The sequence below is a fragment of the Calonectris borealis genome, chromosome 2, assembly GCF_964195595.1.
Source record: "Calonectris borealis chromosome 2, bCalBor7.hap1.2, whole genome shotgun sequence".
In the NCBI taxonomy this organism is placed as follows: domain Eukaryota; kingdom Metazoa; phylum Chordata; class Aves; order Procellariiformes; family Procellariidae; genus Calonectris; species Calonectris borealis.
Window position 1 is genome coordinate 89,220,763 of NC_134313.1, and position 25,034 is coordinate 89,245,796.

The 25,034-nt window shown below is 43.0% G+C and overlaps 1 long non-coding RNA gene across 1 annotated transcript; it reads right to left on the bottom strand.

Moving 5' to 3' along the window:
• Positions 1-11: 11 nt before the first annotated feature.
• LOC142079030 (uncharacterized) lies at positions 12-18,486 on the bottom strand. The gene is made up of 4 exons (XR_012672444.1): positions 18,355-18,486; positions 16,716-16,787; positions 13,781-13,905; positions 12-3,125 (listed from the first exon to the last, which is right to left on the bottom strand). It is a non-coding gene; the product is annotated as an uncharacterized LOC142079030 (long non-coding RNA).
• Positions 18,487-25,034: the final 6,548 nt, after the last annotated feature.

A 25,034-nucleotide genomic window follows, 5' to 3' on the forward strand; every position in this document is an offset into this window, starting at 1 on the left:
TCTTGAAAAGCTTTTGTTTTTCTATTTCTCTTTTTTTCCCTTTTTCTCCTTAAATGTTTTTTAAGCATCAGAGCTGACTTTTCCTCACTTTTGCTCTTGCATAGTACTGCAGCTCATTGTATTTTGCTTTGGCAGGGTGAGTCAAATCTAGCTCACTCTATTCACATGGTTTATTCCAATTACCTTTGCTTTTCATTTCCACACTGTTGCCCGCTGTTACAAGGACCTCCTCATACTCTGTTGTTAAAATGCTTTGGGGAGGTCTATCAACAATATCCCCATTGTGGCTGCAAGATATTTTAGAAGAAAACCTACTCGTAAGTGAGACTTCTATTTTTTTCTATGTACTCAAGTGAACTCATCTTGCTAAATACAAGCATTAAAGTCAGATGAGTCGCAACTTCTCATCCTGAAATGACCACCTGCTCTATTGATGTTTTTCATCAGCCTAGTCAGTAAATGTTTTAGCTGCATATATTCTTTCTTAAAGGGCATGTTATATTTTGGAGATGACTTTTTTCACTCTCTCTGATTTTCTGTACTACCCACTCCAGCCTGAAACACATTCATGAATTACATTGTCCCTACCAGGGTTGCTAATCATCTCTGTTTTAAACTCTAAGACTCTGTTCTCCAGACACAGACACACACTCTTGATCTTTCTTTATCTTTTGCAATCCACTTTGTCTGGAGAGCTTCTCTCCTTTGAATTCTACTATGTCATTTATGTCCTGTTTTGATGATTATCCCTTTGGTTACATCTTCTGGGGATCCTCCTCCCATTCACTTTCTCTCAGGGTGTTGACTGAAGGGTTTCATCCCTGTTAGAATTTTCTGTGCCAACAAGTCTCTATTATACTTCCTTAGCTCTCACCATCTAGTCTGCCCAGTATCCTGTTTCCCCTGCCTATGATATATCCTCAGGGAAATCCTGCTGCTGGTCTGTTCTTTTGTCTTGAATCTTTCTTCCAAAATCTTCTTCTTTGACACTTATCATCTCACACAACTAACCAGTCACCCTGTCACTCACCTCACAATCTTGTGCTTATTTTTTGCTTTCTGCTTTTCTTTCCCTAAGCCTTCCCGGATCTCATTATTTCATTCTTAGTAATGTTTTGAAATCCCATTTCTTACATCAGTTTCACACTGTAAAAATCCCGGAACATGCACTGGTCTTTCTCACATGCTCTGACCATTTTCTGTTCTGAGTCTGTACCACTCCTCCAGGCCACGCAATGTGCAACACAGATGAAACTATTTCTAACCTGTTGTTCAGCCATGTAAGCCTCTAATCCCATTCTGCAGTCTTTTCACTCACTCCTACTTTTTAGCATAAAATTCATACTTACTGAGCTCCATATACTCTATTTTTCTAATTTACATAATTAAGTTTGTACAACAGGTATGACAGAAATCTGTACATTCCAGTAGAATTAATGTTCTGCTGGGAAGTCCTTCGCGGGGAGTGCTGGAGATACACACCAGAGCATTCCTGAGGATTTTGTTACCCATGTCAGGATGGGCCTAAGCCCACCGTCATGTTCGTAGACCCAACATTGTCAGAACTCTGCACAGATTTCAAATCAGATTTTAAGACAGTACGTGTTCTTGCTGTTTTTTAAGACATATCTTTATCTGATATTGTATTTAATACCTGCTCCATATTCTCAGAATAGAGGTCTCAATTAGATTTAACTATTCTGTGTTGAAGATTATAGCCCTGAGATCATTTTAGCTAATTTTAATGTTCTGTAGACTATTATTCTGGAATATAAGACTGTCTATCTATCTGAAATGTGCTGTCTTCTTACAGGAGTTTACAGCCTCCTTCATTTCCTATAGATTTGAGGGACACAGGCAGATTTGTAGGTAGATGCATATACATATTTTAAATCACTGTTTGTGGGTAACCTTATTATACTGCATATGGAGCAGGAAAAAAAAGAGGCACTTGTCAGTTGAAAGAATACATATGATGGATTCAGTAGCTAATACTGAAGACAAAGTATATACACACACACAAAAAAGTCAGAGAACAGATAGATAGATCTAGAAGAAACACCTTCTTGTCTATTAAAGAGGGGAAAAAAAATCCTAGAACAGTAAACCCCACATATTCTACTGGGATGTGGGAAATGTTATTTTTCAATAATAGATTTAGTATTCTATCAGTAGCAGAATCTATGATAACTTACAGTGAGAAAGACAGGTTTAGAACAATCTTTGTATATGCATATGCTGAGGTGCTGAGTTTTCTGAGTGTGGTGGGTTTTTTTTGTTTGGTTAGTCTTGTCTGTATTTTTTTTTAAACTCTATATAGTAGCTACAGTGCTGACCAGAATACATTCAGGTTCAAAACAAAGCATATGGAACACACGAATCTTGGAAAAGACCAAACTGCAGAGGAAGTTTACTTAAAAAAAAAATTAAAACATTAAAACATGAATTACTAGTAACTAGATTATAATCAGTGAAAATCATAAAAGGGGATTATGCAAAAAACAAATACATACAGTATTGTCAAGAAACAGCTGTTTGATCTTTTTTTTTAAACGTTACACTGTTTATTCCAATAAAACACCCAGATTATCGTTTGGGTGGTTTGTTTGGTTTTTTTTTCATAATAGTACAGCCATTAAGACTGGGATAAACAATAGCTATCCTGTAACATTTCTCATTTTGAAGGATTCTGAAATATATTACAAACATAATCCAATATAATGTAAAGTGAAGACCTCAATCATTATGAAGACAGACACAGTTTAAAACAGAAAAAAGATATAGCATCAAAATGAATTTTCAGAGGCAGTTATTAAGGAGAAAGAAAATAACAAAACTGGTTAGAATTTGTCCAAAACACTCAACAGTGCTGCTCCTTTCAAAATGGTCAGTGTGTTTTAGTCATGAGCAATGTATCTATCTGATTGGCCTAAAGGGACTAAAAAGATGGTTTGTTTCTGGTTGTCAGCATATTTTTACTGTGACAACATTTTTCTTACCAGCTATAATCAACTCAAGCAGCAACAGTCTCTCTGCTTCACAGCTCCAATAGCATGGTGCTCCTGTCTCCTTTCCCATCATGTTGCCATGGTTGTCAATGATTCAGTAGAACTCCAGAATCAGAACTGTCACAGAAACACAAATATAAAATCATATTGTCAAACTGCCAAAGATTTCACTGCGATGATATTTTCTTGTTAAAGCCAGTCTGGTTTTAAATGTCCTAGTCAATGGAACATTTTCTACTTCCCATAGGGAAGCTACAGAAAAATGCTAGAAACATTCCCCATATGCAGATTTTTTTTCTTTAGTACAGTCCTCCTCTACTGCCTTAGAGGGAGCTATATTGATTGTTGCATCTCCAACTGGTCTTTTATAACTAGTTAATTTTGTAGAGGTGCTGTGGGTTAGCCCGCAGCTAAGCACCACACAATTGCTCGCTCACTCTCCTCTACACCCCAGCAGGTTGGAGGAGAGAATAGGAAGAGCAAAAGCAAGAAAACTCATGGGTTGAGATAAAGGTAGTTTAATAAGCAAAGGAAAGAGGAAAAAAACAGAAAAAAAAAACCAAAACCAAAGCAAGGTATGCAAAGGCAATCAATCACTCACTACCTCCCAGCCACTCTCTGAGCAACGGCTACCTTCCCCCCCAAAAAAAACCCCTCTGCTTTTTTTTTATTGCTGAGCATGATGTTATATAGCATGGGATATCCCTTCGGTGAGCTCGGATCAGCTGTCCTAGTTGTGTCCCCTCCCAACTTCTTGCGCACCCTCAATGTACTCACTGGGGAGGCAGAGTTGGAAAAAGAGAGAGGCCTCTATGCTATGCAGACATTGTTCAGCAATAGCTAAAATATTGTATTATCAACACTGTTTTAGTCACAAATGCAAAACACAGCACCTTACTGGCTGCTGCAAAGAAAATTTAGCTCCATCCCAGCCAGACTCAGTACAAGAGGTCACCCAAACAAATAGCCCCTCATCCTACCTTAAGCTAAAGATTAAAGTTAGAAATTTTGTAGCATGGGGATGCCAGGATAATCAGTAAGTGCAGTCTTATTTAGTAAGATATCAGGTGCACTGGTCAAGAACTCCAGCAAATATTGGAAAAACATGGAACTTGCTGCATATATGTTTATTGTAGCTGTTTATTGCTCTGAGGGACTCCCAGGACAAGCTGGGACCATCAGAGTGCAGGGGAGAGTGTAATCTCTGTACAACAGGTGACAAAAAATTATTTAGCCCTATCTCACTGCAGAATTCTCTAGCAGCTTTAGGGCTGTTTTAAACCACAACAGTAACATAAACTAGATTTAATGCAGCTACTAATAATGACTGAAATCTCCAAAGAATTTCAACTTTTTTGCATTTTGGAAAAGAAAAAGCTTTAGGCTTCAAGAAGATATTTTAGCAGTACTTGTAAATGACTGTAGTCATTCTACAATGACATTCAGAAGCTTTAGCCGTGACACCACAGGTAAATGTAACTGGTATTACAATCAATAGTTCAATGTGTAGGGCACAACCATTTCAATTTTATAAGCCTGTACTCTACAAGTATCTTTAAATCAGTTCAGCATTTGACAGGAAGCAGTGTTCCAGTTTTAGTACCAATTCAGTGTTTATATAGGTTGCATTTACAAGGTACCATAGCCGTTGAATTCTGTACAAACTTAAGTTTATGTACTGAAACAAACGTCTGGGAGAACTCCAGGGTGTAAGTGTTAAGAATGTATAGCTAGGTTCTACAAATAGATAAAGAAAGAACTGTGTGTCTGGCTGAGGTTTGGATATCTTGGGAAGAACACTGTGGCTTAATTTGCTTATCATTAAAAAATCAGGAGTCAAAAGTAATATCAAGATGAGACTCAATGTTTGGCATCAAACAATAGATGCATACAGAGTTATGCCAGTTGTGATATTCATCATTGCAGTGCCTAACTTTCACACTCCTGAAACATAAAACGGAGTCTAAATTGAATACATAATTTTCCTATATTGAATGGAAAATGCTAAGGCAATAATCACATAATTAAGTTGCTAAGTTAGGCTCCTTATATATTGCCAACTGCAAGAGAGAGCCTTCTCTGAAACACAGTAAAGAAAACAAGAAAAAAACTTTGGAGCTCCTAATCATTCTGTGAAGGAGTTAGCTCTCTGCATTGAGTGTGTCTGATTTACATTGACTAAGTTAAATTCCACAGTTAGGTGATGGAAACACTCTCACTTGATCAGTTCGGACTAGGATTCGTAACAGTACTAGAATAAATTAGCTAATGGGATGTCTATAAAAGGTTGTAGCTTAAACACTGCTGCTCTTGAGATATGATCCCGAGAACTTGGAGTGTGTATCTTTCAGAGTAGGATTCTGTGTTGACACCCTTGGCTGAAGTTAAGTGCCTAAATGTTTCTTCCTGAAAACTGGGCAACAGTTATTTGAGGCAACAGCCTAGCTGTTAGAGCACTCACTTGCAACACGAGAGAGTTCAGTTTAGAGCAATTGTCAACATGAGACAAAATTACATGTCTCATCTGTCAGAGAAGTGTCCTAATCAACTGGCTGTTGGCTGTTCTGGGGTACTTTTCTTGGTGAAGCTATACCACTTCGCAAAAAGAATTAAAAGGATTTATGGGCGTTTCTCCTACTTAAAAATAATTAATAAGTGAGAAATAGTATCTATGCATGTCACTTGGTTCTCCCCAAGACATCAGCATCGTGCTGGATCTGGCTTCATATAAATACTATGAGTAGTGTCTTAAAGGCTGTATGGGTTTCTCTTTTTGCATGTCTTTCACTGTGGACAGCCTTTCACATGAGTGTTTTAGAAATGATTCCACATGCACGCTTTCGCATTCCTTTGCCTATGGTTGGTTGTATCAGCAGAACCAAATCCAACTCCCAGGCTTTGTGATAACATGGATTAACTCATTTCACCATTGCCCTTTTCTGGGGTGCAAATGAATAGTTTTGCCTACTCATGCCAGTCAAAGCTGAGACACAGTCCATTCAGCTGGTAGTGACAGCCCCTAGACAACAGGCCTGCACCTGCTCTGATTCTTAACTTAAAGGATGGCTCTGTTTCAGTGCATTTTTTTTCATAGCATTGCCTTAGAGAGCTGTAGCTTCAATGAAGTAATTGTTTCCATCATCAACTGCTTGAATAATTCATTACTTAGCAGAAAACATCCCTTTTTGCTTTCTGTTTATTCCATTGTTTGTACATTTCAGAATAAATAAGTCAATGAGTAATACAGCGACTATTTTGAAAAAGGCTTCACTTACCCAAGAAAAAAATGTTTGGCACAGCAAGTAGGGAACTAAGAGAAAATAAATTTTGTCTTTTTGGTACTGTACACACACCCTGAAGTATGTGTTTCAAAGTAACTGCTTTGACTACAAATAAATGTAGCGACCAATAACAGTGAGCTGATTATTTAATGCATAATTATAATCTTAATTTGTATGTAATTAATTTGTGAATAATAATGTCATAATTTCCTTATTAAAATAGATACAGAGATCTTCTCAGCTTGGGACGCTGAAGATGCGGATTAGTATCAGGACTAGAATTGTCACAAAGATAAACTGTGTTCCTAACTTGCACTAGTAAACAGTAGGGAGGTAATAGAGGACATAATTCAGTTCAGCATCTGCTTCACCTGCTTCCTGTGAGTTATGAATCATACACTATGGGAATCGTTCAGTATCTAGCTGATGGGGTATTTCCTAAATCCGTCCTTAAATTATTCTAAGGTTTCCACATACTAGTCTGAAGTGACCTTTACCGCTTCATGTACTTTGATTCCTTTTTGTTTTAAGCATTTTTTGGTAATAGATTTAAATGGTAGGAACTCAAATAGCTCAGTAATGCATCGGAAATTATGGATAACAGGATAATTGGCAAGATCAAGCTGCTGTTAAGGCATAAGATAAGATAAAAGATAAGATAAGATAATAAATCTTACTTTATATGGCAGTAAAATACACTGACAGTCTTTAATTATTTTCAATATGGAGCAGCTCTGGAACTTAATCAGTTAGTATAGCTTCCTAAATCATTCTAGAAGCTTGTTAGCAACAGTTTGTGTAGGTTAAAAAGGTACAAAAGCTTCTTTTGCATGCCTCTCCAGAATAGGAAAAATGTGAAGAATTACAAAATTCTTCATACAAATTAAAGTATGATTTCTGTGAATAAAGCCAATGAATATGTAACATAGTAGTATAATGTATGCAACATAGTAGTAAACAAATGGAAATGCAGAGTGAATAATGATGAGTAAATAAAAATAAGTTGAACCAATATGGCAAAATTCTAGTTATCATGGTTGTATGCAAGGAGAGGACCCAAAGTGCATAAAGGCTACCTATAAACCTGTAAGAGGTTAATTTGCTGTTCTGAGGCTAAAAGTACTGAGGCTAAAATACAAGAATCATAGAATAAGATTCTGATTCTTGCTGAAGTTGGTAGGATTTTTACAATTGATTTCAGAGGGCCCAGGATTTCATCCAATGCGTTTGAAGTACATATGTGTATAAATAAATGTAAATATATTCACACAAAAGAACATGTAAGAAGCTCTATGCAAGGTAACAAAGAGGATATTGTTAATACTAATATATTAGCAGTCCTTGGGCAATGAAAACTAAGATTAACTATGGGAATGAGTTGAGAGAATTGGGGTCCAACACATTTTTGAAAAATCCATTTTAATGGAGTTCTAATATTACTAATTCAAGTAAAAGTGCCAAACAGAGTTTTTAATAGAGTTTCTGCATAAATTATGCTTGTTTGATATTCATAAAAATCTCTTTCTCTCCATACATAAGTGGGAATGTCTCCTTTATAGATCCCTGGAGCATAAAACTACTAAAAGTGGGGGCAAAGTGAGCCAAAAATTGGTGAAAAATACTTTCAAGAAGAGGTTTGGTTTTAAGGCACTGGAAACTTCCACACCATTAATTGCACATAATGTGGAATTTTTCATTTTACAATTTACAAATGTTTTTGGAAAGGACATCAAACTGTACAGCCTTTCCCATGTTTTCCAGTCACATTTCCAAAGTGACCGAAGTAATTCAGACTCAAGGGGATGGATTATCTAATTTGCTATACCCACTTGGCACTATCCAACACATTGCAGTAGACTATAATTTCATTTGGAGTTTGGAAAAACTGCATTATTCATGCATGATCGAGGAAATAACAGGTGTATTAAGATAATTTTGAAAAAAACCCTTCAGCACTATTGACAAGAAAAAAATCAAAAAGGAGAAAAAGGACTTCAATAAATATTTGTAGAAGGGCAGGTAAGTATGTATGTATTCCAATAGACATATATATACAACAGTATGCAATCCCTTTAAAAAACATTATTCTTAGCCTAGAATGTTACGAATTTCTAATGATTTTTAAAAATACTTTTTCTATAACTTGTTAACAGTTTTTTTGCCTGTTTGCAGTCTATTGCAGAACACATATAATTGTTTCCTAAAAAGGAACTTTTACTGCCATGTCTCAAGTTTTAAATACCTCAGGACTATTTCAGTCTATTTCATTTTGCAAGTCTGTCCATGCTTTGTATAATGGACTCTCATAGCTGGGCCCCTAAGATCTACTGCAATTGAAATTAAAGATTAGTCAGAAAAACAACAAACATGCTAACACAGGGATGCTAGCAATGCTATAAGGTCTGTGGTTAAAGTTATAATTATGGTAACCATTATCCAGATGAACTACAAATCCTAAGATCATCCTTACTGACAATCCCTTTCCATTAGTGCTCTTAAAAAGCTGCTGTAGTGAGACACACTATCACCGCTGCTGTATGATTCTGCCCTGGCACAATGTAATTTCATTTTTAACATGCTATTCCTACTTTTCTCAGAACACTTGCCAAACCGTGAAAGTACTGCATTAAAATAAAGTACTGTGTATGGAACAGGAGAGACATGAGGTATCAGAAAGGAAAAAGAAAGAATTAGTAGAGTTTTGGCTGTCTACTGGACATAAGAGACTCAGCACCTTTCTTCTTTTATTGCAACTTGCTTGGTAAAGCTGGGGAGAGTTTCCTATGCCTTTCATAAGCATCCATCTCTGTCCCTGGTTTCCTTTTGTCGCGAATGAGCGGTTTAGAGGCCACTCAAAGAATCAGTGTTGAAGGCATTAGCAGAAAGTGATTTTAATAGAAATTTATGAAAGTGCAACTTAACAGAGTTTGATGGCAAAGTTCACTCTATCACTTACTAAATGGATGAAGCATACAAAGGAAAAGAGCATGGGAAGCTGAAAAGTCCTTGAGTGATGTAAGCAGTACTTAGCAACAACTAAAACATCAGTATGTTATCATTATTCTCATACTAAATCCAAAACACAGCACTTATATCAGCTATTAGCAAGAAAATTAACTCTATCCCAGCCGAAACCAGGGTATCGTGTTAGAATTGAGTTGGAATAATTTATACAGAGGCCGAGGACAAAAAGGTTGACTCGTTGAGTCACGAGGTTCAGAGAAGACCCGGCTGGATCTACCCCTAGTCCCAGGCTTGGTCAACAGTATATGTCTAAGGGATTATATGTGTTTAGCAGTAGTCTAAGGTTCATTCCCTATTTTAAGATAGATAATAAGATTTAAGCAGACTATATTTGCTAGTGGGTATTTCCATCAATTTACACACACACGCACATAGATAATGCAAACACAAAAAATAGATAAATATGCAAAGGTATGCCTACTAAAAATTCCCCTCTAGTCCAGTGAAATACTCACATCAAATGTGTCAGCATTTCTCAACAGCCAAAGGGTTGAGCCTCTAGGAGTGTTTCGTCTGAGGACAGTTGCAGCCCAGTTCCCGTGCCAGTTGGCGATGGTCCTCCAAACATCACAAACTCAAGAATTTGCAAACTCTGAGGAGTGTTCCACTGAGAGGGAGATTCTGGGCGCAGCCCATTGGGGTCCAGGAGAGCCCAAAGAGCCTCACTTGGGACCACTGTTTATAGGGTCGCAAGATGATTGACTTTAGTCATCCATCAAAATTCTCAAGGTTTCAGTAAAAATGGTACCGTTCCACTTGAGCTACAACTCAGGTAAGGGTATCAGGGGATGACAGTTATCCCCACTCTCATCCTCCACTTGGGCCAGGCAGCGGAAGTTTCTGATACGATCGGTACATTCCCCAACCTCAGCTATGCAAGAGTTCCTGACAGGGTAAAGAACGCTTCACCGCCTGACTTGTTGCACCAAGGCCAAGGTTTAACAGGAGTTTCTGAGATCATGGAGAGGCCCAGGAGGAGCGGGGGGGAACGCACCACCACACCTTTGGCGCATCTACTCAAATATGAATTTCTTTTGTGCAGGGACTGTCTGATACAGTCTTTGGATCACGCCTGGGCACTTTGATGCCACTGCGTAAACAGGCTCCAGGACCCTGCAGCGGAACAAAAGCTGACAAGTAGCAGCACTGCTATCAGGACGTGCCAACAGTGCATTTTTAAAGTCTCATACAAGGAATAGATTTTGAAAGGTATTTGGTCAAGGAAATATAGCCCAGTATCATTTTCCCATTGCCCGCAACTTGTCATTGGTGCAGGGCCCTGGGGCATGCCCAGGCTTGGCTTGACCTGGGCTGGTTTTAGCTGTGGTAAAAATTGCTTTCTAGGGACCAGGCAAGTATCAGGTAGCCTGTTTGTCCCTGAGCTTGGACAAAACCAACCTCGGTCATCGCTGCGTAACAAACAGTATCCCTTTCTGTTCCCAATAGTTATTGAGGCCAGGGGAAAGTGTAACGTTAAATAATAGCTGGTGGGTGAGCACAGCCAAACTTCAGCTGGGGACTAATGGGGAAAAAAAAAAACCAAACCCAAAACAAAACAAGAAGCAGACCATTAAGACAGTGCGTAAAGGGAACCCTGTGCGGGCCCAAGCCTGAGGAGGAAGATGGCGGCTGGCGACCGCTGGTGTCGGCTGAGAGGGAGGCGGGACAGGTTTCGGCGGGGGCCACCCTGTGCTCGGGAGCTGCCCCCGAGTCCCGGTCGCGCCCCACAACGTTGGCCCAGCCCTGGCGTGACTGCTCTGGTGCCCGCTGCCTCGTTGCTTCTCCTGGACACGTGAGTGCTAGCAGACAGCATTAATAATACATTTGTTTCCTAAGTGGTACTAGTGTCCTAAGAGCCAGTGACGTAACAAAAAGGTGGTTGCAAACAGCGTGGAGGGGCCTCCACGGGGCCAGCTAGAGTGGCGGGAGTGCGGCAGGGCACGGCCCAGCTCTCCTTTCTCCAAGCGCTGGGATCCGCCTTTGATGCCCGCCGCCCTCCTTACAGGTGTTGGGGCGAGCGTGCTCCTCTCCTTCATGCAAACACAAAGATTTTTGACACAGGAGGAGAGACCACAGTGCAAATGGCAGAACAACCCCCACCGCAGCTGTTTCCTACACGATGATGTGTTTGGGACCAAAGTGTTGTGCAGGAGGAGGAAAAAGTGTCAAAATTGCAAACAAAAGCTGTTTTCCTGCTGACTCCCTTTCTGTACAAATTATTATGCTAAAGTTCTTGCTGCTTATTCTCTACTTAATTTCTGCATGAATAAAGGATACTCTGTACACATTCTCAGGAGTATTTTAGCAAAAGTCAGCTTGATAATATTTAATGTAGTGGATTTCTATGAGTGCCTCATTAGAAAGAGCAATACTAATTTTATATTAAAAATTAATTTACGTCTGTTTGACTTAAAACTCAGGGTGAATACAATCTCAGATTTTTCTCTTGAGGCATGACAGCAGTTAAATTGTTACTGAACAAATTTGATGTGATCCAACTTACTGCCATCCCCTTACGGTAGCCCGCAGTTTGAGTTGTTATTACAGGATCAGGTGGTTTTCAATGATCAGCGCTGTCTCTTTCTTTCTTTCTTTCCACTTGAAAACTCATTTTCAGCCCTATTTTAGGAGGCCCAAGATGAAAACAGAACATAAAGAAAACTGAGAGGATTATTGTAATTGCAGAAAACAGTAGGCTTTCTTTTTTGTTTGTTTGTTTATTAATTAGATAGTGACAAAAGACAAGAGTAACAGGGAGGGGAAGCATTTGTAGTTAGGATGTAGTGATCCTCAGTTTCCTAGACATGGAAGTCTGATGTTATTTCGGCCAAGCTAGTTTATCCCTCTACACTTGCAGCACCTGCTCTTGAAAGCCACTGGTCTGCTGTAGGTCCAATGTAGACAGATGTGTCAGCTGCCCTCACGTCTTCGAAAGATATGAGTCACAAGTCAGGAAAATTAACTCCATCCTTGGTTTTCATTCAGTGAAGAAGAAAAAGTGAATTGGCATTATTGAATTCCTCTCAAAGTGTGTGGTGGAGCATGCGAGATCCTTAAGGAAAGTGATTATAACCAAGATAGGAGAAAAAATGAATCATAACTGTATAAAAAGGTTATGTCATGTAGTTTACGTGGGCACCTACATCTTATCTTAGTAATGTTTGCCAGTATCAAAGTTATATAAGCTTTTAAAAGCCAAACACTCATTTACATCTCCCTCTTTCACAAATTGAAAACTATACAACAGCTTATTTTATAGTGCTAAATCACATTCAACTTCATAAACTGTTTTAACCATTCTATATAGAGCTAGCTGTGGTATAGAATTTGATACTCGTATTGACTTCTGAAGAAGGACGTCATTCTCTGCCACAGCTGCTGCTATCTCATCATTGTTGCAAATGCGTAAAGTCCTGCGTTGCCAAAGTACACCAAGTCATTACCTTTGCAAGTTGCATCGCTAATTCCCTTCTGAGGTAATAAGCTGCAACAGCCTCCTGTATCAGGTTGTATGTGATATTTAAAAGCAACAACTAATCACACAAGTATAGCAGTCTGAGCTCACAAAAGGCCTTCATTCATGTAAACTTTTGACTTCAGGTTTCGTTAACCTTTTCTTTCAGTTTTCACAAGTTTTTGTAGGCATTGAGATCACTTCTCTTTTCCCTATTGAAGTTCTGACTAAATTCAGAAACTGAAGTTTCTAGTTACATTCAGGTGGTGTTGGTTAACGTTTAGTAGATGATCTCAAATTCAGAGGCAAAAATGGAATTATTCTAGATTCTATATTTTTGTCAATCTAAATTCTTGTCAATTTAAATATCCTGGCTCCATTCCCAGGAATGCACTCCATATTTGCTTGAAAACACCTGCAATAGCGTCTTGTATGGGGAAATCCATAGCTTTTCATCCTGGTCCCCTGACATGGGACCTGATTTAAACCCCCAATAGGGCTCTCCCCACCCTGCCCACAGCCCAGACCTCCATTTCAGCCCAATGGGGCTGTGAGCCCCTGCCCAACTCCCAGCACCCCTGATTTCAGCCCCACAGAGCTGAAGCCACCTGCAGACCCACATCCTGGCTTTTCTTTTCAAAGTCATGCCTAGCAGAGTGCAGTACCACCAAACTTGGACTGGAAAACCTCCCTCCCTCTCTCCCTGCCTCCACAGGGACACTGCAATACCACCAGAACCCTACCTACCACAAGACGTCCTCTGTAGTACTGCAATGTCACCAAACCCCTATCCGGACTGGAGGAGTTTGGTGACAAACCCATGATCCTTGAGCTTCCATGTGGTAGCCCTTAGATCAAACACACAACTGCCTCACCACTGCAAGAACTGCAATAGTTGTTGCAAGGGTAAAATAACATGCGCAGTGCAATTTGATAGGCAGGAGCTACAGCCAAGTGGGGTAGGAAAGTTACTGCATATGGAACACAGTCTGAAAATGCATTTTATTGAGTACCCGTCGGTAACTCTTCTGGCTCACTCTTGCCCTGCAGTTCCTCACGATGCCTCTTCTTTCTTCTCCAGCGGCTGCTGCCACGGAAGGAGGACACAGATCGAACAGGCAAGCACCAACTCCTCCGCCTGAAGGACAGAGGCACATTGACCACCCCTGGAAGGGAGCTCCCCACACCACTGCTGGCCACTGGCTGAACCCCTACCCCCAAGAAAAACCTCTGAGCTCAGCTTTCCTCACCCATCACTTAGCACAGCAGAACTCCAGTTGGAGATGGGTTCAGAGGTGGGCACCCTGCGAAAATGGAGCTGGGCATACAAAGCAGCGGCCACAGAGGCTGCACCCCTGCTGACAGGGGGCTCAAGCCGCTGCCTGGACTGCAAAGTGCCCAGGATTCCAGAGCACTGGCTGTGCCACAGGTTACACGGCAGCCCATGTCCCAAAGGCCAAGGGAGGCTCTTTCTTTCTCTCCCATGCAGGGTGTCATGGTATAACCCCAGCCAGCAACTAAGCCCCACACAGCCGCTCGCTCCCTCCGCCCCAGTGGGATGGGGGAGAGACTCAGAAAAGTAAAAGTGAGAAAACTCGTGGGTTGAGACAAAAATCAGTTTAACAGGGAAAGCAAAAGCCGCACATGCAAGCAAAGCAAAACAAGGAATTCATTCACTACTTCCCATCGGCAGGCAGGTGTTCAGCCATCTCCAGGAAAGCAGGGATCCATGACGCATAACATTTACTTGGGAAGACAAACGCCATCACTCTGAATGTCCCCCTTCCTTCTTCTTCCCCCAGCTTTATATGCTGAGTATGACGTTGTATGGTATGGAATATCCCTTTGGTCAGTTGGGGTCAACTGTCCCAGCTGTGTCCCCTCCCAACTTCTTGTGCACCCCCCAGCCTACTTGCTGGTGGGGTGGTGTGAGAAGCAGAAAAGGCCTTGGCTCTGTGTAAGCACTGCTCAGCAATAACAAAAACATCCCTGTGTTATCAACACTGTTTTCAGCCCAAATCCAAAACACAGCCCCATACTAGCTGCTATGAAAAAAATTAACTATATCCCAGCCAAAACCAGCACACAGGGGCACCCTGACCTGCACCCTGCTAACGGGGCCGTCACCCCACACAAGCTGCCAACTGAGCACAAAGGCTGCCAGACTTGCAGCCTAATTACAGGCAGGTCAACATCCAGGGAGTCAAAAAGCTCGGCCTTCCCCTACAGCAGCAGGAACGACTCTCAGCAGCCAGGCAGCAGGGAGTAGGAGGGCCAAAGGCCAGGAGGCCAGGACCCCACCCCTGATGATAGGGAGGGCATGCCCAGCCTTGCCCCACACATCTTGGCCCCATGCCCCTGAAAGGCTGGGACCGGAGATACCTACCTGATTACAGGGGGTCCCTCCAAGCACCTCCTGCTGAGCAAGGCAGCCCAGGGCAGGGACACACACAGCCCTTCCTACAGGGCACTCCCCCACTGCTCGCTTGGCACTCCCAGCAAGCCCCACAGAGGAGCAGGAGGCTAAGGCCTACGCCCCAGTTACAGGCTGGCCCTCCTTGCTGCAGCACAACGCCTCCTCTCATCAGGAGCCCCAGAAGCCCCCACGACCCCAGCTGGGGGGAGGTCAGCCCAGCCAAAACCAGCATCAAAGGTAGGGCTGCACCCTCCCTGTGGCACAACACTTCCTCAACCTGCACCCTCTAAAGGGCCAGGGAGGGTTTGTTCCTGCTGCCTGGCTAAAGCAGCTGGCTACAGCCTTGCAGGAGCTCCTGGGGACAGAGGGCTCCCCGGCTCGGGAGACATACCTCCAGTATGGGACTGTCACACTGGCAGCTTGCCAGCAGGGCAGGCAGCCACACAGGCAGGGACCCAGACCCTGACTACAAGCAGGTTGCCTTGCCCGCACTACTACCAAGTAGCTTCACTTCATCCAGAGAAAGAAGGGGCAAGCCTGGACTCTACCTCCACTCGCCGGCTGAGGGGAGCCCCCTGTTGCTGCACAGAGCCCTTGCTCTCCTGGGAAGTTCAAGCTAAGCTGCAGCAAGTTTAAGAGGCCTAAAGGACAAACTCTGTCACTCACTCCAACAAGGACAAATACATAGACAGACTGGGACAAACATGGCTTTCCAGAGGAGAAAGAGAGCTCTGTGCAGTCAACCTCTGGAGACCAACCCCTAGCCATGAGCTGGAAAGGAGAGCCTCAGACCTGTCCCCCAGGTGGCATGGAGGCCAGAGCACTCAACACACCGTGGGGGCTTCACAGGTAGCCAAAGGCCATGACACACTCCAACTAGAGGGGGTCATGCTGGCCAGGCTGCCAGTTGGAGGAGGAGTGGGGCGGGCAAATGGCCCTCCCCTGCTTACAGGGTGGGCTTGGGGTCCTGAGAGCTCCATTTCCCCCTTGGGTGCAGAGACAGTGACTCTCAGTGACCCTCCTTACAGGGCTGTCACTCTCCCCAGGCAGCCAAAGGAGCAACACGGCAAAAGGCCAACACAAGCAAAGACCCAAACCCTGGTTACAGGGAGGTCACTCAGCACAAAGTGAGCCAGGGCACCAAAGGTGCCGGCAGTGCTCTTCCATAACCCTAGCCCTGAGGGCAGGGAGGTCCCTTTGCCCAGGGCAGCTTTCTCTTGCCCTCTCCTCAAGCCTACACTCCACTTCTGTCTCACTCTTGCCGTGCAGTTCCACATGATGCCTCTTCTCCACTGGCTGCTGCCAAAGAAGGCAGACACAGTTAGAACTGACAAGTGCCAACTCCTTACCGCTACATCCAGGAAGCACTGATTTTTGGAGCACCATTGTGTCAGTCAGGCCTGCGTCTTCCCTGCAGCATGTTTCAAGTGTAATTTTCCATCCTGGCATCCTCCTCATCTTTCTTCCCCAGTGTCACTTTCGCTCCCTACCCCTTAGCCCCTTCACTACACGGAACGTCTTGCTCAACTCACCAGGAAGTTCTGGTGAGTCTTTTCTGCCTTCCTCTGTAGACAATGTGTCCATGATTTTCTCTTGAACCTGGGCTTTAGAATTGTAAATTAAGTAAAATGCCATAGCTTTGTTAAATTCAATCAATCCCTACAAGGATTCTTTCTTTTTTTTCCCCATTAAAATCCCCCTCCATGACCCTCTGTTCATCCCTCCTGCACCTTAATGCCTAGAGCCAGAGCAACCTCACAAAGACAGCTTGTTCAGCATGGCCTCCTTAAAGCTTCATCCTTTCCACCTCTTGCAACGTCACTGCTAATGTATTCCTTAATGTACCTCAGATTTCACCCTCAAAAATGCTTACCCTGTCCTAAGTAATCTCAACACTACTCATCATTTAACTGCACTCTCCCCTGGGGCTTGCTCGGTCCCCTCAATTACCTCAAACTTTCTCCTCCAATATACTGATTCCCCCTTAACAAACCTAAGCCTTTCTCTCCAAAATGCTTAACCCGTACCCTCTGAGGTACCACATATATTCCTTAAAGACTGTCCCCTCTAAGTTACTTCTGCTTTCCCCTCCAAGTTACTTCTGCTTTCCCCTCCAAAACATATCCTCTGTCCTATGCAATACCCAAGACTTTTCCTAAAATCTGCTTACTCTCCCATTACCTCAGATTTCCTCCCCCCCAAAAAAGCTCATTTTGTCACCTCAAGTACCTCAGATTTTCCCCCCAAAATGTCGCCTCTGTCCCCTCTAAATTTCCTCAGCTTTTTCCTCAAAAAGCTCATTTTGTTCCCTCTACATTACCTCAGCTTTTCCCTCAAGAAATGTTTCTTTTTGTCATCTCCAGGTTATCCCAGCTTTCCCCCAAAAATGTCACCTGTCCCTTCTAAGTTACCTCAGCTTTTCCCTCAAGAAAAGCTCATTTTGACCCCTCTAATTTACTTCAGCTTTCATCCCTAAATGTGACCTCTGTTGCCTCTAAGTTACCTCAGCTTTTCCCCAAAAAACTTCACCTCTCTCCCCCCTAAGTTACTTCAGCTTTCCTTCAATAAATGTTTCATTTTGTCATCTGAGTTACTCCAGCCTTCCCCTGAAAATGTCACTCCTGTCCCCTCTAAGTTACCTCAGCTTCTCCCTCAAAACCAGCTCATTTTCCCCTCTAAGTTATCTCAGCTTTCCCCAAAATTGTCCCCTCCAATTTACCAGATTTTCCCCCAAAAAAATCACTTATGTCCCCTCTAAGTTGCCTTAGCTTTTCCCTCAAACATCACCTCTCCCCGTTACCTCAGTTTTTCCCTCAAAAATGCTCATTTTGTCCTCTGAGTTACCTCATCTCTTCCCCAAAAAATGTCTCCTCTGTCCCCTCTAATTTACCTCAGCTTCTCCCCCCAAAGTGTCACCTATCCCAAGTTACCTCAACTTTTCCGTCAAAAAAGCTAATTTTGTCACCTCCAAGTTCCCTCAGCTTTTGCCCCCAAAAACATCATCTCTCTCCCCTCTAAGTTACCTTGGCTTTTCCCCCCAAACTTCCCCTGAAAACCTGTGCTTTCCTCTAAGGTAACTGCCTAGTCCCTGCCCAGTACTCCCCTCTGTAATAGCCCTGCCTCTGCCCCAGGGCGACTCCAAAGTTTATTACTAAACCCCGCAAAGCTCACCCTAGCCGCAGGTGCTCACTTCATCCGAGTGGCTCCTTCCCGCTTAACGGCGGAGCAGCTCCGCGGGCGCGAGCGCAGCTTTAAGGTAGCCGCCCACGAACGGCTCGCGGGCCAGAAGCGGCGGGAAACGCCGCGCGCCCTCCCTCACGGCAGAGGGACTGCGCGAGCCGCCGGCGGTTGGCTGCGGGCACGCGCCCGGCTCCGGCTGGGAGATGTCGCGGTGCTGCACGGGGAGAGCAGGGCACCCCCAGCCCCCCGCACTGACAGACGGGGCACCCAGACTCCCCCTTTGCCACACAAAGCACCGACAGCCCCCCTCAGTGACAAATGGGGCACCCACAGCCCCCTTAGGTGATGGTAAGGGCCACCTCTCAGTCCCCTTAAGAGATACCTGGGGCCCCCTCAGGCACCCCCCAAGTGACACTTGGGGCACCCTCAGGTACCCTTTGGTAAAACATAAAGCACCCCGAGGACCCCCTCAGTGACAGGGGGGCACTTTCATCCTCCCACCCCTCCCAGTCGTGCTCAGGACACCCACAGACATTCCCTCTCCCCACCAATGAATGAAGCACTCACAGGCACCTTCAGAGACAAACAAAAATCCCCTCAATGACATTCAGGACACCCACCCACCCCTCTCCTTGGCAAAACACAAAGCAACCTCAGACCCCCTCAGGGCAGTTTGTGGGTTCCTCTGAGATCATTTTAAGACAAGAGGCCCTCTCATTTCCTTTCATTTTCTTTTTTTTTCGTATTTTTTTTTTTACTCAAAACAAGCATTTGGTGCTTTGATGCGATTTCCCAAGTTTCACCCACTTAAGGTGATTTTTACATAAACACACCCATTTTAATCTTTTCCACAATTGTGCTGCTGCTTCCCAGACAAGCACTCTAGCAGTATCGCTCCTCTGCCAGCACCAGCTCCAAAGGCAGTGGGCTGTTTTGCACAGGAATGAGTGGCTGGGAAAAGCTACAAAGGTGAAGGAAATAAGGCTGTTCCCTGCACATTTTTAAGCATTTGTTTCATAGATTTTGCTGACCTTTCCAGCTGTACAGAAGCTGCCATTGTAAGTATGAAAATGTACATTTTCCCCTTAATCTGGGTCAGATTACACCCCAATGGGTCATCCCCCAGGGATCTACCTGCTCCCAGGCTGTTGCTGCAGGCATGCTGCAGGGTGGGGAAAACTTCCAGAAACTAGACCCAGCAGCCCCGAACCAGCACAGACACTAGGGCTAAATGATCTCCACCTCCAAAACCTACACAGGACCTTTTATACCTCAGGGCTGGCTGCCAGCTTGCTAGTAGCTATAGGAGGGAGAACTTCCTCTGAGCCTTGAGTCAGTGTGGACTTTGAATATATGTGGCATTAAGACCACCCACCCTCCACCATCCCCCTCTTGGCACAACAGGCAGGAAACAGGATTGTAGAGGCTTTGAAGACCCAACTGCCAGCAGTAGGCAAAGGGCTGAGCAGAATGATAATTGCAGCCTCACAGGTAAGGTAGTGAGCAATCCAGAGACCTCATCTCCAGGCTGCACCTGACCTACATGAATCCAAAACAAACTGCTACCACAGGTTTAACTATCGAAGCAGTATGTCAGTGCTGCAAAGTGTCTCCTCCCACCAATCCACCCAGTCTCCTGCCCAATACCTGCATCTGCCTGTTTCTCTCTGAAGCGCTAATCCTGAGCACACTGAGGACCCTTCCAGCACCTCTCAGCTCCTCCACACCACACTCCAGCATAAGCAAAAAAAACTTCTCTGTCTCCTGGGAAGCTTATAGGCATCCCAGCTGCCTTCCTGGGGTATCCAGGTGGGTGCCCTCATTGCAAGCACCTGCGGGGCAATTTACATCGGTGCAGCCCAGCCTGACTTCCTGAGGAAATCCATTGACTCTTGCATGTATATCATCCTGTCTAAACAAAATATTTTAGAGCCTTTGCATGCAAAGGCATTGTCCTGGTAGTATATATGGTGAGGAAGTTATTGCTATTTTGCAATGGTCTCCTTGGTGTTTTTAGAAACCCAGCTTATGAAGAAGCCCCTCTTCTCTGCCCTTCCTGTCCAATAGTAGGAAAAAAACGTGGAAAAAAAGATTTATGCTCTCTTTTTCCTGCTCTGCTTCTCACTCCTGCATCCTTCCTCTCCCTGAAGTCATATTTGTACCTTTCATTCCTTGGAAATTCCTGGGTGGAAAGACCTGGCCAGTCTGATCGCCACAATATTCTCCTAGAGTGAGGAAGCTGAACCCTCTGAAATATCCAAAGTCCTAGAATAAGTTAATAAATCATGAGATCATAAAATAAATACAAGAAATTGCTATTTAAGTTCACCTGCTGGCTTGGAAACCTTTTTAACAAGCATGCTTTTCAGCTTTTTGTTGCAAGGGCCACGTCAGTCAAGATAGGTTCTCTGCTATGCGAGCAGCTGAGCATGTCTGATGAGCCAGTTGTAACATGACACATGTCATTTTACTTTTTCCACAGGACAAATTTTATTCATGTGGTGAATCTCTGTCTTGAAGAAACTCAGATATCAGCCAAAATGAGCATTGGGCAAGATACTCAGACAGCAATGTTTAGCAGCAGGACCACTAGCTAGGCTAAAGGAAATAGCAGAGAAAACGTATTCCTCAAAATACACGTCACTGGAGTGACATGTGCCACTGTTACCTAAGGGAAACATGTCTGGTTTTGTGCAAGAGGGCATTTGCTTTCTTGCTTAATGTCGGTATTTGCTTTCCTTTGGAAATGCCTGTTTAATGGTAAGTCTGGAGCTCAGCAGAGAGGTGAGACCTCCAAGACCAGCTCTGTGAGCTCAGGCTGGGGAGGCTAGTCCTGGCACTCATGTTTTCTCTGTTTTCTCTGGGAAGACTCTCTCTAGGGGCTGGAGCAGTGAAGGGAAAATGCCTGGACTCTGGGATCCCCACACATACTTGCAGACAGACACTTGACTTCAGCGGGATGCCAAAGCACCCAGTTCCTACTCCTGTATGTTTTTCCTCACTCTCTCTCCCTCTGTGATAAATCACTGTCTACGGGACAGGTAGCTGCAAAGGGAGATGCAGTTTTTCATAGCTTGCCAGCCATCAATCTCCTGAGCGTTACCCGTTTGCTGGCCACCATCTCCCACTTTGGGAAGAACAAGTTTCTCACATACAGGAGAGGACAGAAATGTCCACACACCAGCAGTATCGGTATAATTCTTCCATTTGTCTAAATCTGATTTCTTTACAAGTTTCATGGGCTTTTTTTTTGCATTTTTTCTATCTTTATATTAATTTGTGTACACAGGCTCTCCTTTTCTGTTTTCTACTCCCCTGTGAAACAGGGATCCTCTGAAGCAAACATAAGGCTTAGCTTGTTTTAAAATTCAGTGTTGACTCTTTCCGATCAGCTATAACAAACCTAACCAATTCCATTTTATTCTTAACTTTCAAGATCATGCGTTTTTTTTAATAGAAATAAGTTCAATATTATATATTCACAATTTAAATCAGCTTTCCCCAGTGTATTGTGGTTTCTTTCTCACATTTTTGCAGAATCTTTAGAGGCAATATTTGCCTGGGCATCAGTGTCCAAATGTTTGTATATGACTTCTACCGGTCTCCAAAGAAAGGTCCATTCCTTTGTTTTTGCTGACAATCTACAGAGCATTTCTCTTGATCGTTTTTTCCCCCTCTTTTCTCTTGTAATACATCAGAATGAGTCACTTTTCCTTCTACTGCTCCTGATTATCAGGTCTTTCAAAGTAGGTATATTTTTTGAAGTTGTTACAGTGCTTTCCAAATGTGTGTACTGCTTGCATTTTTGCAATGTTTCAATATTTCCTGATACTTTTCTTTGAAGTTTTTTTGCACTTTGCTTTGCAGAGTATTTTGACTTACTTATTTGTGCCTTTTCTTCTCTTGTGGATCCGTATAAGCTCAGTAACACAGTGTCCAAGCATTTACTTTGTGACCTGGGTGACTTCAGTAGCCTTGTGTAGTCTGGTAGCTTTTCCCAAGTCTGTACCTTCCAGGATTCTTTCTGGATTTGGATCTTTGAGTCAACAGCAGCATGATCTGTGATCATACTTTATTGTTCTATATTACATATCTAACTCATTAATTTAAGATCAGTCACTTTTTTTCTGAGGTCTTTTCCCAGTATTTGTGACTCCTTATGAAACCCTCCATCCTTCAGGAGTTTTACCTTTCGTAAGTATTCCATACCCTTCCAACTTCCTAATGATGGTTTTGCAGCTTTCCCTTTTATCTAGGTGTAGTTACAAACCATTTAAGACATCTCTAGCATCAAGTCTCACGATACTCAAGAAAACAGTTACTTTTTGGAAGTCTCCTTCCCACTCAATTGAGTTCCTTCACATAGATGTCAAGGTTTTGCTTAGATCTTTTCCATGAACTGTAATGAATCACAGCTTTTTAGGGGCTTTCAGCTGGGTCTGTCTTTCTTCTTACTCCTTTATTTTCTTGCTATGGTCTTCCTTCTTGGTCTTCATTTCTTTGAACCCTTATTTTTCTAAGAACAACTCACAGTACTCTGTAGTTATCAGTTCTTTAAACAATGTGAACTTCAGCTGGGCTGATGGGAGAAAAGCTTGCTCCTTTGCATGACCCTCACTGTTACCCAGTCCAGTCTGAGATCACCTCTTCCTGCTTCTAGGGGAGCAACTTATATAGACTCATCTAATAGACAGTCCACTATAAGCAAAACTATAAATTAACAAAAGGATAAAGTACTTCTCTGTTTATAGGAACCTGTATTTCAAAATGAAAGTTCATATTCAGAAAATATGGTCTAATTCAATGTAATCATCAAAGTCTTGGAATTATGTGCTTTCTACCTATATGTTATAACAAACAATAAATACAAACATGTAAGTGTACCATTTACATTTAAAGATCCAATATTTTAAAGTAAATCCAGCTTTTCACAATCAAACTTCAACAATCATTCAGGTTATTTCTGACATTAAGAATATAAGCATGTATTAAAAAGATCTACACTGTGCTATATAAAAGAAAAACAAGAGGTCAGATCTACTTTTTCTTTTTTTAATGACAGGATTTCAAAGTTTTCAGGGGCCTTGAAGCAGTTACTGCCTATACCATTGAGAAGCCAAATTCTTTCTTGTTTTAGAGGTGTTAGATTCCTTTTTGTAGTCTAGCAAAGCCATAAGACAAAAAACCTTTAACATCTGAACTTCTATTAACCATAAAACAAAGATTTATATAGAAACAAATCAGTTTCCTCTTGAACACAGGACAGATTTGACTTTTGGAGGGAGTGAAATTCTAAACATTCACAGAAGAAAAGAAGGGTGTATTGGGTCTTGCTGAGATGGAGTTAATTTTCCCTATAGCAACCCTCGTAGTGCTGTGCTTTGTATTGGTAGCTAGAAAAGGTGTTGGTAACACACCAGTGTTTTGGCTACTGCTGAGCAGTGCTTGCACAGCATCAAGGCTGTCTCTCCAGCCTTCCCCCTGCCTCACCCAGTAGGCTGGGTGTGGAAGGATTTTTATTAAATAACAGACATCCTATGAACACTCCAAGCACTGAGGATTTGTTAACAACAGTATAAGGCAAAGGGTTGCTAAAGAGCAATTATGGTTTTAGAGTCTCTGAAGCGATAGCAGAATAGGGAGGTAGCTTGAGGAATGTAACTATCAGCAGATTAGGTAACGGAATGCAGGCGCAGGAAGCGTTCGCGTGGACACCTGCTTTTGACCAATCTGTGTATATTAAGATTCGTGTGCTTGCTGACTGTAGACCAATAGGGGGGACTAGATGCGTGTGTATCTGGGTAGAAGAATGTATATAAACCGAGCTATTTGGGCAATAAAGTGGCATTAACTTGATTACATTGGTCGCTGTGTTGTGTCCGAGACTTCCGCGTCTGCAGCTGGGGATGGGCAAGATCTTGGGAAGGGACATAGCCAGGACAGCTGACCCAAACTGACCAAAGGGGTATTCCATACCATATGGTGTCTGCTCAGCAGTGAAAGCTAAGAGAAAGAAGGAGAAGGGGGGGCGTTCGTTATTACGACATTTGTCTTATGGAGCAACCGCTACGCGTATTGAAGCCCAGGAAGTGGCTGGACATCTCCTGCTGATGGGAAGTAGAGAATAAATCTTTTGTTTTCCTTTGCTTCTGCGCATGGCCTTTGCTTTTGCTTTATTAAACTGCCTTTATCTTGAGCCACGAGTTCTTTTCCATCTTATTTTCTTCCCCCCTGTCTGACTGAGGAGGCGAATGATAGAGCAGCTTCATGGACACCTGATGTCCAGCCAAGGTCAACCCACCACAAAGGGATTTTTTTAAATTCATTTCTAGATGATTTTAAAAGAGGGTAGCTATTCTAGTAGCTTTAGATTAGAGTGTTCAGGTAACTCTCAGGCAAAGTGGACTGATAAGGACACGTGACGGGCAAAACTAAAATACATATTCACTTTTATGTAGTGCTGGTTGTCCACTCTACACAGAGTTAAGAAAGCTAGAACTGAGATACATGGCCAAAGGAGGTTGTGAGGACTGAGGCTGTTCTGAGCACAAGGGAGCAGATAGGAATGAGATGGTTGCTCTGAGGAATTTTACGATGCTGTCCTTACAGCACAGTTTCAGTAAGCTGGAGTAGTAAGACCTGCAGATATATGTGCAGCAGTGAGGGGGGAA